The following is a 12,208-nucleotide window of genomic DNA, read 5'->3' on the forward strand; positions in this document are numbered from 1 at the left end:
ATAAAAATTGCTATGCAGTTCTATGAGTTACAGTTGTAATTAATATAGAATAGTAAATTTTGCTCTGTAGAAAATCACCCTTGGTTAAAGGGAACCTGTCATTTTGGAAAACACAATTTACCTGCAGATATAGGGGTAATCTGCAAGTAAATAGCATTGCAATGCTGCCCCGCCACCTTGCTGAAAGTGCGTTTACCAAAATCTGAGTCTGGAAATTATAAGTCAGTAAATTTAACTTCTACTGTGAGTAAAATCTTTAAGGGTTTTTTAAGTAATGCTGGAGTATCTCAATAAGAATGACCTCATGACTCAACATGAATATAGGTTGTTGAGGGATCGATCCTGTCAAATTAATGTGAGGCAGTGAGTTCCAGACTGGACCATGGTAATGCACTGGGCAGGGGATGTTCTTTATCTGGATTTTTCTAAGGATTTTGACATGGAGCCACACAAAAAGTAGGTATATAACATGAAAGTAATGGCTACAAGTTAGACTCAATGGACTTATTTCTACCTTCAATATTAAAAACTATGAAACCATGAATTAGGACATAAGCTCTTAAGGCATAATAAACAAAAAATTAGATAGCAACAATGAGTGTGAATAAAAAAGAAAAAACAGATTATCATAATCGTAATCCTATAAAACCAGTAAGACTATAATGCATGATAGGATGAGATCAGCAAATCCAGAACCCAAAAATTGCTTGGGTATTGAGTACCTCCTACACCCTGCTATTTTTCCACAAACCAAAGCATGGGAAGTCATCAAACAACAATAACATGACACAAACATGATAAAGAATAGAGTAAAAGATAGAATAAAAGACAAGAAGAAACCAAGGGAAATTTAGAGCAAGTATACGTCCAACTCCACACGGGAAAACACTTGGCTCAAGCTTTAAAAATATTTTTGAGCTTTAAAGTAATCACAAATGAATCTATAGATATATTGTGGGATACATTGCCAAAGCAGTAGCATAGCAATGATGTACACCTAAATTAGGTTAGGAAGAGGGCTGTACTTTTATACATTTCTCTCTCTATACAGTACAGTACATTCCTCCAATATGGCAGCCTTCTGTGAATTAAAGTTAGTCTCACCATCAGACAACACATACTTGTATTCTTACTGGCGATAAGCTACCTTCAAAAGTGTCTGGTGGCTGCTTGCTCCTCTGTCCCTATAGATAACACATGCATGTCTAGCTGATCCAAGTGTAGATGGCGATTGAAATAAATAGCTTGGTGAGAAGTAGTCAATGTGTATGGCTACTTTAGGGTAGACACCTTCACTACCAAAAATATTATTGTAGGTATTGGCCAGGTACCCCAAAATATTGGCCAGGTATAAAGGAAATGTTGTTTTAGCACCTAAATAATTGCTTTATTACTTAAGAATAATATTACAATATTAACATGGTGTGGTGAAACAGGGTAATGTACCATCGTGCAAACTGTATTTTATTACATTTGGCTTATAATAAAATTGAAGTTTATGAGACTACTAGATTAGCTGCAGCGCTTTGATTAGCAGGGTGTGGGAGGGAGAATTAAAGTGCACATCCCCAGAGAAGACTCTGAAGAAATGTGCAGTTGCTCTGTAAGCAGAGGTTTCACATGCAGCATGACGTCTGCATGCCGGGACAGTCTTGAACCTAAAGTGCGGAAGAGATATAGAGAGTCATGTATCTGTCTCCCTGATGAGGAACATGTCAGCCGGGTAGCAGAGGAAAATAGTGGGTGTCATGAAATATAACAACCCAACGGGAGGTCAGTCAGTGAACGCCACAACAAACACACAACAGGATGGAAAAGGGGGGAGGAAGACCCTACTGATAGGGAAATGCACTCCCCTAACGCCCTAAGTGGGTCCTTCCCCCACCGCCATCAGGAACCTCATCCTTCGCTGTCACCTCACAGTGCTCTGACTAGTGCACTGGCTGGCAAGGGCACTAGCCTCACCAGTGCAAATGGTACAACACAGAGGACAGTGACAGTGATGTGTCTCACAGACTGCACTTGTTCACTTTCTTAAAAGGCCTGGGCAAGGAGGCTCTGTGCAACAGAAATAAACACCCAACACTGGAGTAATTTAAGTACTTGGATTAAAAATATCCCTACTAGGGAAGATATGGAGCATTATGTCTCAAGACTTGAAAATTCATATCGGGCTGAACTGTCCATATTAAGGGATGAAGTCCAACAATAGGGTGGAAGGATTACTTCAGTGGAGGCATCTACTTCTACACTTTCTGTACAAATGCGGTCCCGGGAAACTGTATTATCAAATCACACTTATCAACTACAATATCTTGCTGATTTGACGGATGATGCAGAGAACAGGGGCAGACGAAACAATATCAGAGTCAGAGGCCTCCCCGAATCAATAGAGAAAAAAGATCTGGATAAAACACTTTGGGTATCACACTTCTCCCCTCACTCTCTACCCTCTTCTTTAGGGACCCCCCCTTTTTTTGCTTGTTACCCCCTTCTCCTCCCTTCTCTCACTTCCTATTAATAGGGGCTACTCAAAACGTGGTCAGCATCGCCATAGTAATCTGATACAAATATGCCTCCCATAAAATTTGGATCATTGTCACGCACACGCCCAGACTGGTTGGCGCGGGCATACGGGGGTGTGGCCCCACTGGACCACAGACCAAACTTCCCTGGAAGGGACGTAACTAAGTAGCTTCCTAGGTGTTCGCTGGAGCCTCTGATGGTGAGGTCAGACTTGTGCAATAGGAAGCTACCAGGTGCCACTCCAGGGTAATGTCTGGCTGTGGCTGCTGATCCCACTAAAGAACGGAACGGGCACGGCTGGCACACTGGCTGACAGGCGGACACGGCTGGGACACAGGCAGGCAGACGAGTACAACAGACACTGGCGGGCAGGCGGACACGACTGGCTCTCTGGTAGGCAGGCAGGTACGGCTGGAACATAGGAAGAACCGGTAGGGACCGGTCTGCAGGCAGGTATGTGAAACAGGTAGGAACCTGTTCAGACAGGAGGATTAAGTAACAAGTAGAGAAAGACCGCAAGAGCGGATGCAGAGCGAAAGCACAAGAGCTAGAACCAAGAACAGAAACGCAGGAGGCTGAGTACGAGTAGAAGGTGGAACTAAGAGAAGGAGAAGGCAAAGCCAAGGACGGAGCCGCAAGAGGCGGAGCCAAGAGCAGAGATGCTGGAGGCGGAGCCAAGAGCGGAGACGCTGGAGGCGGAGCCAAGAGCGGAGACGCTGGAGGCGGAGCCAAGAGCGGAGATGCTGGAGGCGGAGCCAAGAGCAGAGATGCTGGAGGCGGAGCCAAGAGCGGAGACGCTGGAGGCGGAGCCAAGAGCGGAGACGCTGGAGGCGGAGCCAGGTAGAACCGCAAAGAGCAAAGCCACAGAGCAAAGCCACAGAGTGCGAAGCAAGGTCAGAGTGCAGAGCAGAGAGCAAAGCCACAGAGTGTAAAGCAAGGTCAGAGTGCAGAGCAAAGTAAGCAGAGCCACAGACAATGACGAACAAAGCAGAAAAGGCAAACCAAGACAGATATAAACAGACAGAGGAATAGGACTAGACTAGGACAGAGTCAGGAACGAGACAAGACACAGAGACATAGACACAAGCCAGGGTATGATGCCCCTCTGGGTGGCAGAAATAGGCCAGGGTATGATGCCTCTCTGGGTGGCTACACAAGACAGAGACCAGGGTACAAAGCCCCACTGGGTGGCTACACAGGACAAGACCAGGGTACAACGCCCCCCTGGGTGGCAGACAAGAAAGAGTAACCGAGACAGGACCTGGCACCTCAGCAGCTAAGAACTGACTGAGGGAGTAAGTTGCACAGGCCCAGAGCACAGGGTGGAGCTGCACTATATACAGGAGGCCTCTTGATAATTGGTCAGGAACTGATTAGACAGATGCACCTGATTTCTATAAGAACCAGAGAGTTCAGGTGCCGGCCCCCTATACACATAGCCATGAAGTATGCACAGAGCAGAGACACAGAACATTGAGCTGGCATGAAACAGAAACCACATCATGACCTGGAGCAGTGGGTAAGATTGTGTGAGAGATGTGAGGCCATACCGTGATGCCAGCAGAGTTGTTACAATCATTAAATACCAAGGGGTTCCATGTTCCTCAAAAAAGATCTCAGATACACAATGCACAAGCAAAAAGTACAAATACTACTTTTACAGGAACCCCATTTTAAAGATGGATACGTTCATAATATAATAGATCGGTATTACACAAAATGGTTCCAGAGTGACAATGCAGAGTTACGGTCAAGGGGAGTGTCTATAACAATACACAAATCTTTGATCCATTCAGTGGTAGACACTTGGTTGGATACTGAAGGTAGATATGCCATACTGAAGCTCAGAATCTTTGCCAATATGTATACTATTGTGGGATGGTATGCACCCAACCAAGGTCAAACTAATTGTTGTTTGTTGTTCCTTTCTGACGGTACTCTCTGATGTAGCAGAGGGTGTAGTGATAATTGGTGGTGATTTTAATATGTCCATAGATCCTGCCTTGGATACCATAGCAGGAGTGCCGTTCCCTCCAGACAAAGATCAGCCGTGACAAAAAGGCTACACCACATGCAATTAACAAACATTTGGCATATCATGAATCCGCAATGTAGAGAATATACTTTTTATTCAAATCCCCACAAATCTTCTTCTTAATTAGTCATCAAGCACTCGCTTGGCAACCTCGGCCTGCCATAGGCAACATTATTTGGTCGGATCATGCAGCTGTTTTCTTAACCATCCATCCTCCAGATAGCCCAAACCATACTTGGACATGGAGGCTCAATGATAATTTGCTCAGGGATTCTGTCTGTACCTCTGACCTTCAGGAGACAATTGAACTTTTTTTTATCAACACATTCTTCAGAACCCACATCTTTACCCTTACAGTGGGAAGCTCTCAGGTTGTTCTTAGGGGCACGCTGATAAAACATGGCGCTAGTCTCAAAAAAAAAGCTCTTAAAATCTCATAACTCCTAAAACAGATATGTACACTGGAAATTAGACATAAAAATAATCTCTCTCCTACCACCTTGGTGGAATTGACTAAGTGTAGAGAGGAACTTAGATCCATAATGGATGACAAATATCTGAAATATAAACATCGTTTTAAGAGGGTCTTTTATAATCATGCTTATAATAATAATAATAATAATTTTATTTATATAGCGCCAACATATTCCGCAGCGCTTTACAAATTATAGAGGGGACTTGTACAGACAATAGACATTACAGCATAACAGAAATACAGTTCAAAACAGATACCAGGAGGAGTGAGGGCCCTGCTCGCAAGCTTACAAACTATGGGGAAAAGGGGAGACACGAGAGGTGGATGGTAACACCATAAATGTAGTCGCACTTTATCGCGTCTCTTTCATCCACGCAACCAAACTTCTTATATCCCCCGATGACAGCAGCAGGGAGGAGGGGATCCGTATAATCCTGTGGAAATTCTGGGAATAATGGACTCATACTATGCTAAACTTTACAACATTCAGGGAAATATCTCAGACTTAGACCCTCAGATTCTGCAGGACCGCATTGATAAATATATAGGTGACACGGCCCTCCCCACTATCGATATTGACTCACGAAAACACTTAGAAAATCAATTTTCGGAAGATGAAATCAACTCCGCTATTAAAAGCACACCCCCAGGTAAAAGTCCTGGGCCAGACGGCTTTACAGCACAGTTCTATAAATCATTCAGAGAGCAATTTATTCCATTCCTCACCAAAGTGTTTAATGCTGTCTCTGTCTCCACCCCCTTTGCCCCACAAACCCTAGAAGCACACATAACAGTGATCCGAAAACCAGGGAAGGATTCGTCGTCTCCCAACTACCGGCCAATATCCCTATTAAATATTGACATCAAACTTTTCTCTAAATTGCTGGCCAACAGGTTAACACCCCTTCTCATTTCAATAATTCACACTGATCAAGTGGGATTTGTATAGGGAAGAGAATCCCGAGATAATGTACTGTATTTTTTGGAATTTAAGATGCCCCTGGATTATAAGACGCACCTGAAATTTTGAGGACAAAAATAGGAATTTTTTTTTTTTTTTATAAAATTGTGGTGCTTCTTATAATTCATGTGTCTTATTGCTTACCGGGGGTGGTGGCTGCGATGGAGCGAGGTCCCAGGGTCGCTGCTTGAGGAGGCAGGAGTGGGGTGATGCTGCAGGCCACAGGCTGGGATGAGGGGTAGTTCTGATGTGCTGCGCACTGCTGCTGGTATCTGATGCTGCTGCTGGTGTCTGGTGCTGTTGGGATGTCCGGCGCTGCTGCGAGTGTCCGGTGGTGCTGCAGGGCTGTCTGGAGCTGCTGCGGGGGTGTCTGGTGCTGCTGCGTGTGTCTCTGGTGATGTAGGGGTGTTCGGCGCTGCTGTGGGGTGTCCGGTGCTGCTGCGCGTGTCTCTTGTGCTGTGGGGGGCTCTGCCGACATTTTGTGAAAGGCCAGAGCCACCCCCCGCAGTTCCATGGTTTCCTGTGCGATGGACTCCGGGAAAATTGGTTGTACGAAGGACAAATTCCTCTGTTGGAATAGTCGTGATGATATTCGCATTAGCTATATTTTGGAGGGACCCGATGTTCCTTCCTTCTCAGAGCTTCAAAATAATTTTCCTACTGAAAAACTCTCTTGGCTAGAATAATAAAATGTCGCCTCCAGCTCAAAAATATCTCCAGGATCCATCCTTTCCTCAACCCCCAATCTACTAAAATGCTTGTGCACGCCCTCATCATTTCCCGCCTTGACTACTGCAACATCCTTTTCTGTGGCCTCCCTGCTAACACCCTTGTACCTCTCCAGTCCATCCTTAACTCTGCTGCCCGACTAATCCATCTCTCTCCTCGCTACTCCTCCGCTTCCCCCCTCTGCAAATCTCTTCACTGGCTCCCATTCCCTCAGCGTATCCAGTTCAAATTGCTAATACTGACCTACAAAGCCATCCACAACCTGTCTCCTCCATATATCTCTGAACTAATCTCTCGATATCTTCCTTCACGTGATCTCCGGTCCTCCCAAGACCTCCTTCTCTCCTCCACACTTATTCGCTCCTCATCCAATCGCCTCCAAGACTTCTCCCGAATATCCCCCATCCTCTGGAACTCTCTGCCCCAACACGTCCGAATATCAACCACAGTCGGATCCTTCAGACGGAACCTGAAAACTCATCTCTTCAGGAAAGCCTACAGCCTGCACTGACACCGCTGCTGCCTCATCACTACCGCCTCACCAACACCGGAGCCACCGCCTCACCAACACCGGAGCCACCGCCTCACCAACACCGGAGCTACCGCCTCACCAACATCGGAGCTCCTGCAACCCTCAACCTACTGTCTCCTTCCCCATAATCCTGTAGAATGTAAGCCCGCAAGGGCAGGGTCCTCGCCCCTCTGTATCAGTCCGTCATTGTTAGTTTGTTTACTGTATGTGATATTTGTAACTTGTATGTAACCCCTTCTCATGTACAGCACCATGGAATCAATGGTGCTATATAAATAAATAATAATAATAATAATGATAATAATATTGTTGGCCCCCTTAAAAATAGTCTGGGTGAAATGGTGGATGAGGATGAGAAAAAAGCCAATATGCTAAATGACTTTTTTTCATCAGTATTCACACAAGAAAATCCCATGGCAGACAAAATGACTAGCGATGAAAATTCCCCATTAAATGTCACCTGCTTAACCCAGCAGGAAGTACGTCGGCGTCTAAAAATCTCTAAAATTGACAAATCTCCGGGCCCGGATGGGATACACCCTCGAGTACTGCAGGAATTAAGTACAGTCATTGATAGACCATTATTTTTAATCTTTAAAGACTCCATAATAACAGGGTCTGTACCACAGGACTCGCGTATAGCAAATGTGGTGCCAATATTCAAAAAGGGGACAAAAACTGAACTCGGTAATTATAGGCCAGTAAGCTTAACCTCTACTGTGGGTAAAATCCTGGAGGACATTCTAAGGAATGCTATACTGGAGTATCTGAAGAGGAATAACCTCATGACCCAGTATCAGCACGGGTTTACTAGGGACTGTTCATGTCAGACTAATCTGATCAGCTTCTATGAAGAGGTTAGTTCCGGACTGGACCAAGGGAACCCAGTGGACGTAGTGTATAAGGACTTTTCAAAAGCTTTTGATACAGGGCCACACAACAGGTTGATACATAAAATGAGAATAATGGGGATAGGGGAAAATTTGTGTAAGTGGGTTAAGAGCTGGCTCAGGAATAGGAAACAAAGTTATTAATGGGGGACACTCGGACTGGGTCGTGGTTAGCAGTGGGTTACCACAGGGGTCAGCATTGGGCCGTCTTCTTTTTAACATATTTATTAATGACCTTGTAGGGGCATACAGAGTAGTATTTCAATATTTGCAGATGACACTAAACTCTGCAGGGTAATCAATACAGAGGAGGACAATTTTATATTACAGGATGATTTATGTAAACTAGAAGCTTGGGCTGATAAATGGCAAATGAGCTTTAATGGGGATAAATGTAAGAGGAAAAGAAAAAGGAATTCCAGCTCAACGAAGTGGTGAAAAGTAAAAACTAAATACTTTATTCACTTCATATAAGAAGCAGAGGATAAAACATCAGCACAATATAGGTAAAAAACACTATCTACGCGTTTCAGGTGACGCAGCACCCTTAATCAGATATCATGATTAAGGGTGCTGCGTCACCTGAAACGCGTAGATAGTGTTTTTTACCTATATTGTGCTGATGTTTTATCCTCTGCTTATTATATGAAGTGAATAAAGTATTTAGTTTTTACTTTTCACCGCTTCGTTGAGCTGGAATTCCTTTTTCTTTTCCTGGTACTGCACGCCTTGACACAGCGTTTCCGTGCTCCGAGCCTCCTGGGACTGTTACTGTGGTGAGCTGGATTTCTTTTTTCTTTGGATAAATGTAAGGTCATGCACTTGGGTAGAAGTAATAAGATGTATAACTATGCACTTAATTCTAAAACTCTGGGCAAAACCGTCAATGAAAAAGACCTGGGTGTATGGGTGGATGACAAACTCATATTCAGTGGCCAGTGTCAGGCAGCTGCTACAAAGGCAAATAAAATAATGGGATGCATTAAAAGAGGCATAGATGCACATGAGGAGAACATAATTTTACCTCTATACAAGTCACTAGTTCGACCACACTTAGAATACTGTGCACAGTTCTGGTCTCCCGTGTATAAGAAAGACATAGTTGAACTAGAGCGGGTGCAGAGAAGAGCGACCACGGTTATTAGAGGACTGGGGGGTCTGCAATACCAAGATAGGTTATTACACTTGGGGCTATTTAGTTTGGAAAAACGAAGACTAAGGGGTGATCTTATTTTAATGTATAAATATTTGAGGGGACAGTACAAAGACCTTTCTGGTGATCTTTTTAATCATAGACCTGAGGCCGGTTTCACACGTCCACATAATTCCGGTACCGGAAAAAAACGGTACCGGAATTATCCATGTCCGTGTGCCCCTACGTTTCTGTGGAACATCAGTGTGGCACAAGTGTGGCACACGTGTGCCAGCCATGTGCCCACCGGGTACCACACGCACCGTGCTGGGTACCACATGTTCACAAAAAATCTGCTCAATATTATATTATTAATGTCCTTCTCAACTGGAGGACTAAGTACCGTAACAACTACTGTATCACGTGAGGTTTTTGATCACCCAAATGGAAATAAAGTGACCTAGACTATGGTACTGATAAAAACTGATAATTTATTGAAGAAAATAATTCTTAAAATCAAGATATGTAAATGGAAAAAGAGGGTACTGAAGAAGCAGTGCGAAACGCGCGTCGGGGCAGAGGGACGCCGAGGACTTCACCCGTGTGACTGACCTTCAGGTAATTCATCCATGTCTGCACATAGCATAGTGTCTATTGTTTAGAATCATGTATCACATCAGAGGATGAGTATAGCTCACCTCAGAACAGTATGGAAGCATGAGCATATTTCATTAGATGGTTTGTAACATCACAGGTATCACAAATAGTGGCTGTTATGTGCATATGATATATATTGTACCGGTGTGTTTTACATGCTAATATACTGTGTCGGTCCACTGTTGGGATGTAGCCTATGGCATTTGTGTGTCCCTCATTTTTATGGTCCAGTACCCTCTTTTTCCATTTACATATCTTGTTTTTAAGAATTATTTTCTTCAATAAATTATCAGTTTTTATCAGTACCATGGTCTAGGTCACTTTATTTCCATTTGGGTGATCAAAAACCTCATGGGTACCACATGTACCAGCATCTGGTGCTGAAGCCCGATTCATATCTTCCCTGCAGCAGCGTTTGCTGCAGGGAAGATATAAATAATAGTGTTTAAAATAAAGATCTATCTGTCCCCTGCCCTCCCACCCCCTGTGCGCCCCTTCCCCCGCTGTTCTGAAAATACTCACCAGGCTCCCTCGTTGGCTGTCGCTGCTTCCTGTTCTGGCTGCATCTTCTCCTGTATGCGGTCACGTGAGGCCGCCGATTACAGTAATGAATATGCGGCTCCACCCCTATGGAGGACAGATAGATCTTTATTTTAAACACTATTATTCATATCTTCTCTGCAGCAAACGCTGCTGCAGGGAAGATATGAATCGGGGCTTCAGCACCAGTGGGGGGGACAGCACTTAATGTTGCACTGTCTCCTGCACGGCACACGGACTGCACACGGACAACGTCCGTGTGCGGTACGTGTTTTACACGGACCCATTGACTTTAATGGGTCCATGTAATACGTGCGCTCCCACGAACACTGACATGTCTCCGTGTTTGGCACACGGAGACACGGTCCGCAAAAAATCAATAACATCTGAACAGATGCATTGATTTTAATGGGTCTACGTGTGTCAGTGTCTCTGGTACATGAGGAAACGGTCACCTCACGTACCGGAGACACTGACGTGTGAAACAGGCCTAAGACAGGGACAAGGGGGCATCCTCTACGTCTGGAGGAAAGAAGGTTTAGGCATAAAAACAGAATGACGCGGGTTCTTTACTGTAAGAGCAGTGAGACTATGGAACTCTCTGTCGTATGATGTTGTAATGAGTGATTCATTACTTAAATTTAAGAGGGGATTGGATACCTTTCTTGAAAAGTATAATGTTGCAGGGTATATATATAGTTTCCTTGATAGGGCGTTGATCCAGGGAACTAGTCTGATTGCCGTATGTGGAGTCGGGAAGGACATTTTTTTCCCCAAAGTGGAGCTTACTATTTGCCACATGGGTTTTTTTTGCCTTCCTCTGGATCAACATGTTAGGGCATGTTAGGTTAGGCTATGGGTTGAACTAGATGGACTTAAAGTCTTCCTTCAACCTTAATAACTATGTTACTATGTTAATAGAATACGAACAGTTGAAATAGTTTATAAATCTTTGGCAGAAGAGGGGACGGCACTCCTTACTAGTGTCACCAACACCATTTGAGAACCTATTCCTTCAGAGCTCACCGCTGTTGTGAATTCAGCTTTTGGGCTCCCTCCGGTGGTTGTAGAGGGTAATGCAGTTGTGACTGGACTGCAGGATTGGACAGGTGTATCTACTAATTGCAAAACTGACTGGGGTATATAGCCTTGCTGGACTCTTTAGTCCCTGCCAGTTGTCCATTGTTTTTGAAGGATTCACTTCCCTGCTGGTCTCTCCAGTTTGCTGTGCTTTTCTACAAAGATAAGTCCTGGCTTTGTTTTTGCTGTCCACCTGCGGTGGACCTTATAGTTCTGTGCATATTCATGTTTTTGTCTTGTTCAGCTTTGTCTGTGAAGGATTTTTTGCAGCTAAGCTGTGTCTCTAGAGATGCAGATATACCCCCATGTCTTTAGTCAGATGTGGTGATTCGTATTTTCTGTGGTGGATATTTTCTAGTGTTTTTATACTGACCGCATAGTACTCTGTTCTATTCTTTCTTTTAGCTAGTATGGCCTCCTATGCTAAAATCTGATTTTATATCTGCGTATGTTATTTCCCTCTCCTCTCACCGTCAATATTTGTGGGGGGCTATCTATCCTTTGGGGATTTTCTCTGAGGCAAGATAGGTTTCCTGTTTCTGTCTTTAGGGGAAGTTAGATCTTAGGCTGTGCCGAGGGGGTCTAGGGAGTGTCAGGTACCCCCCACGGCTACTTCTAGTTGCGCTGCTAGATTCAGGGTTTGCGGTCAGT

Source organism: Ranitomeya imitator, chromosome 5 (assembly GCF_032444005.1).
Source record: "Ranitomeya imitator isolate aRanImi1 chromosome 5, aRanImi1.pri, whole genome shotgun sequence".
In the NCBI taxonomy this organism is placed as follows: domain Eukaryota; kingdom Metazoa; phylum Chordata; class Amphibia; order Anura; family Dendrobatidae; genus Ranitomeya; species Ranitomeya imitator.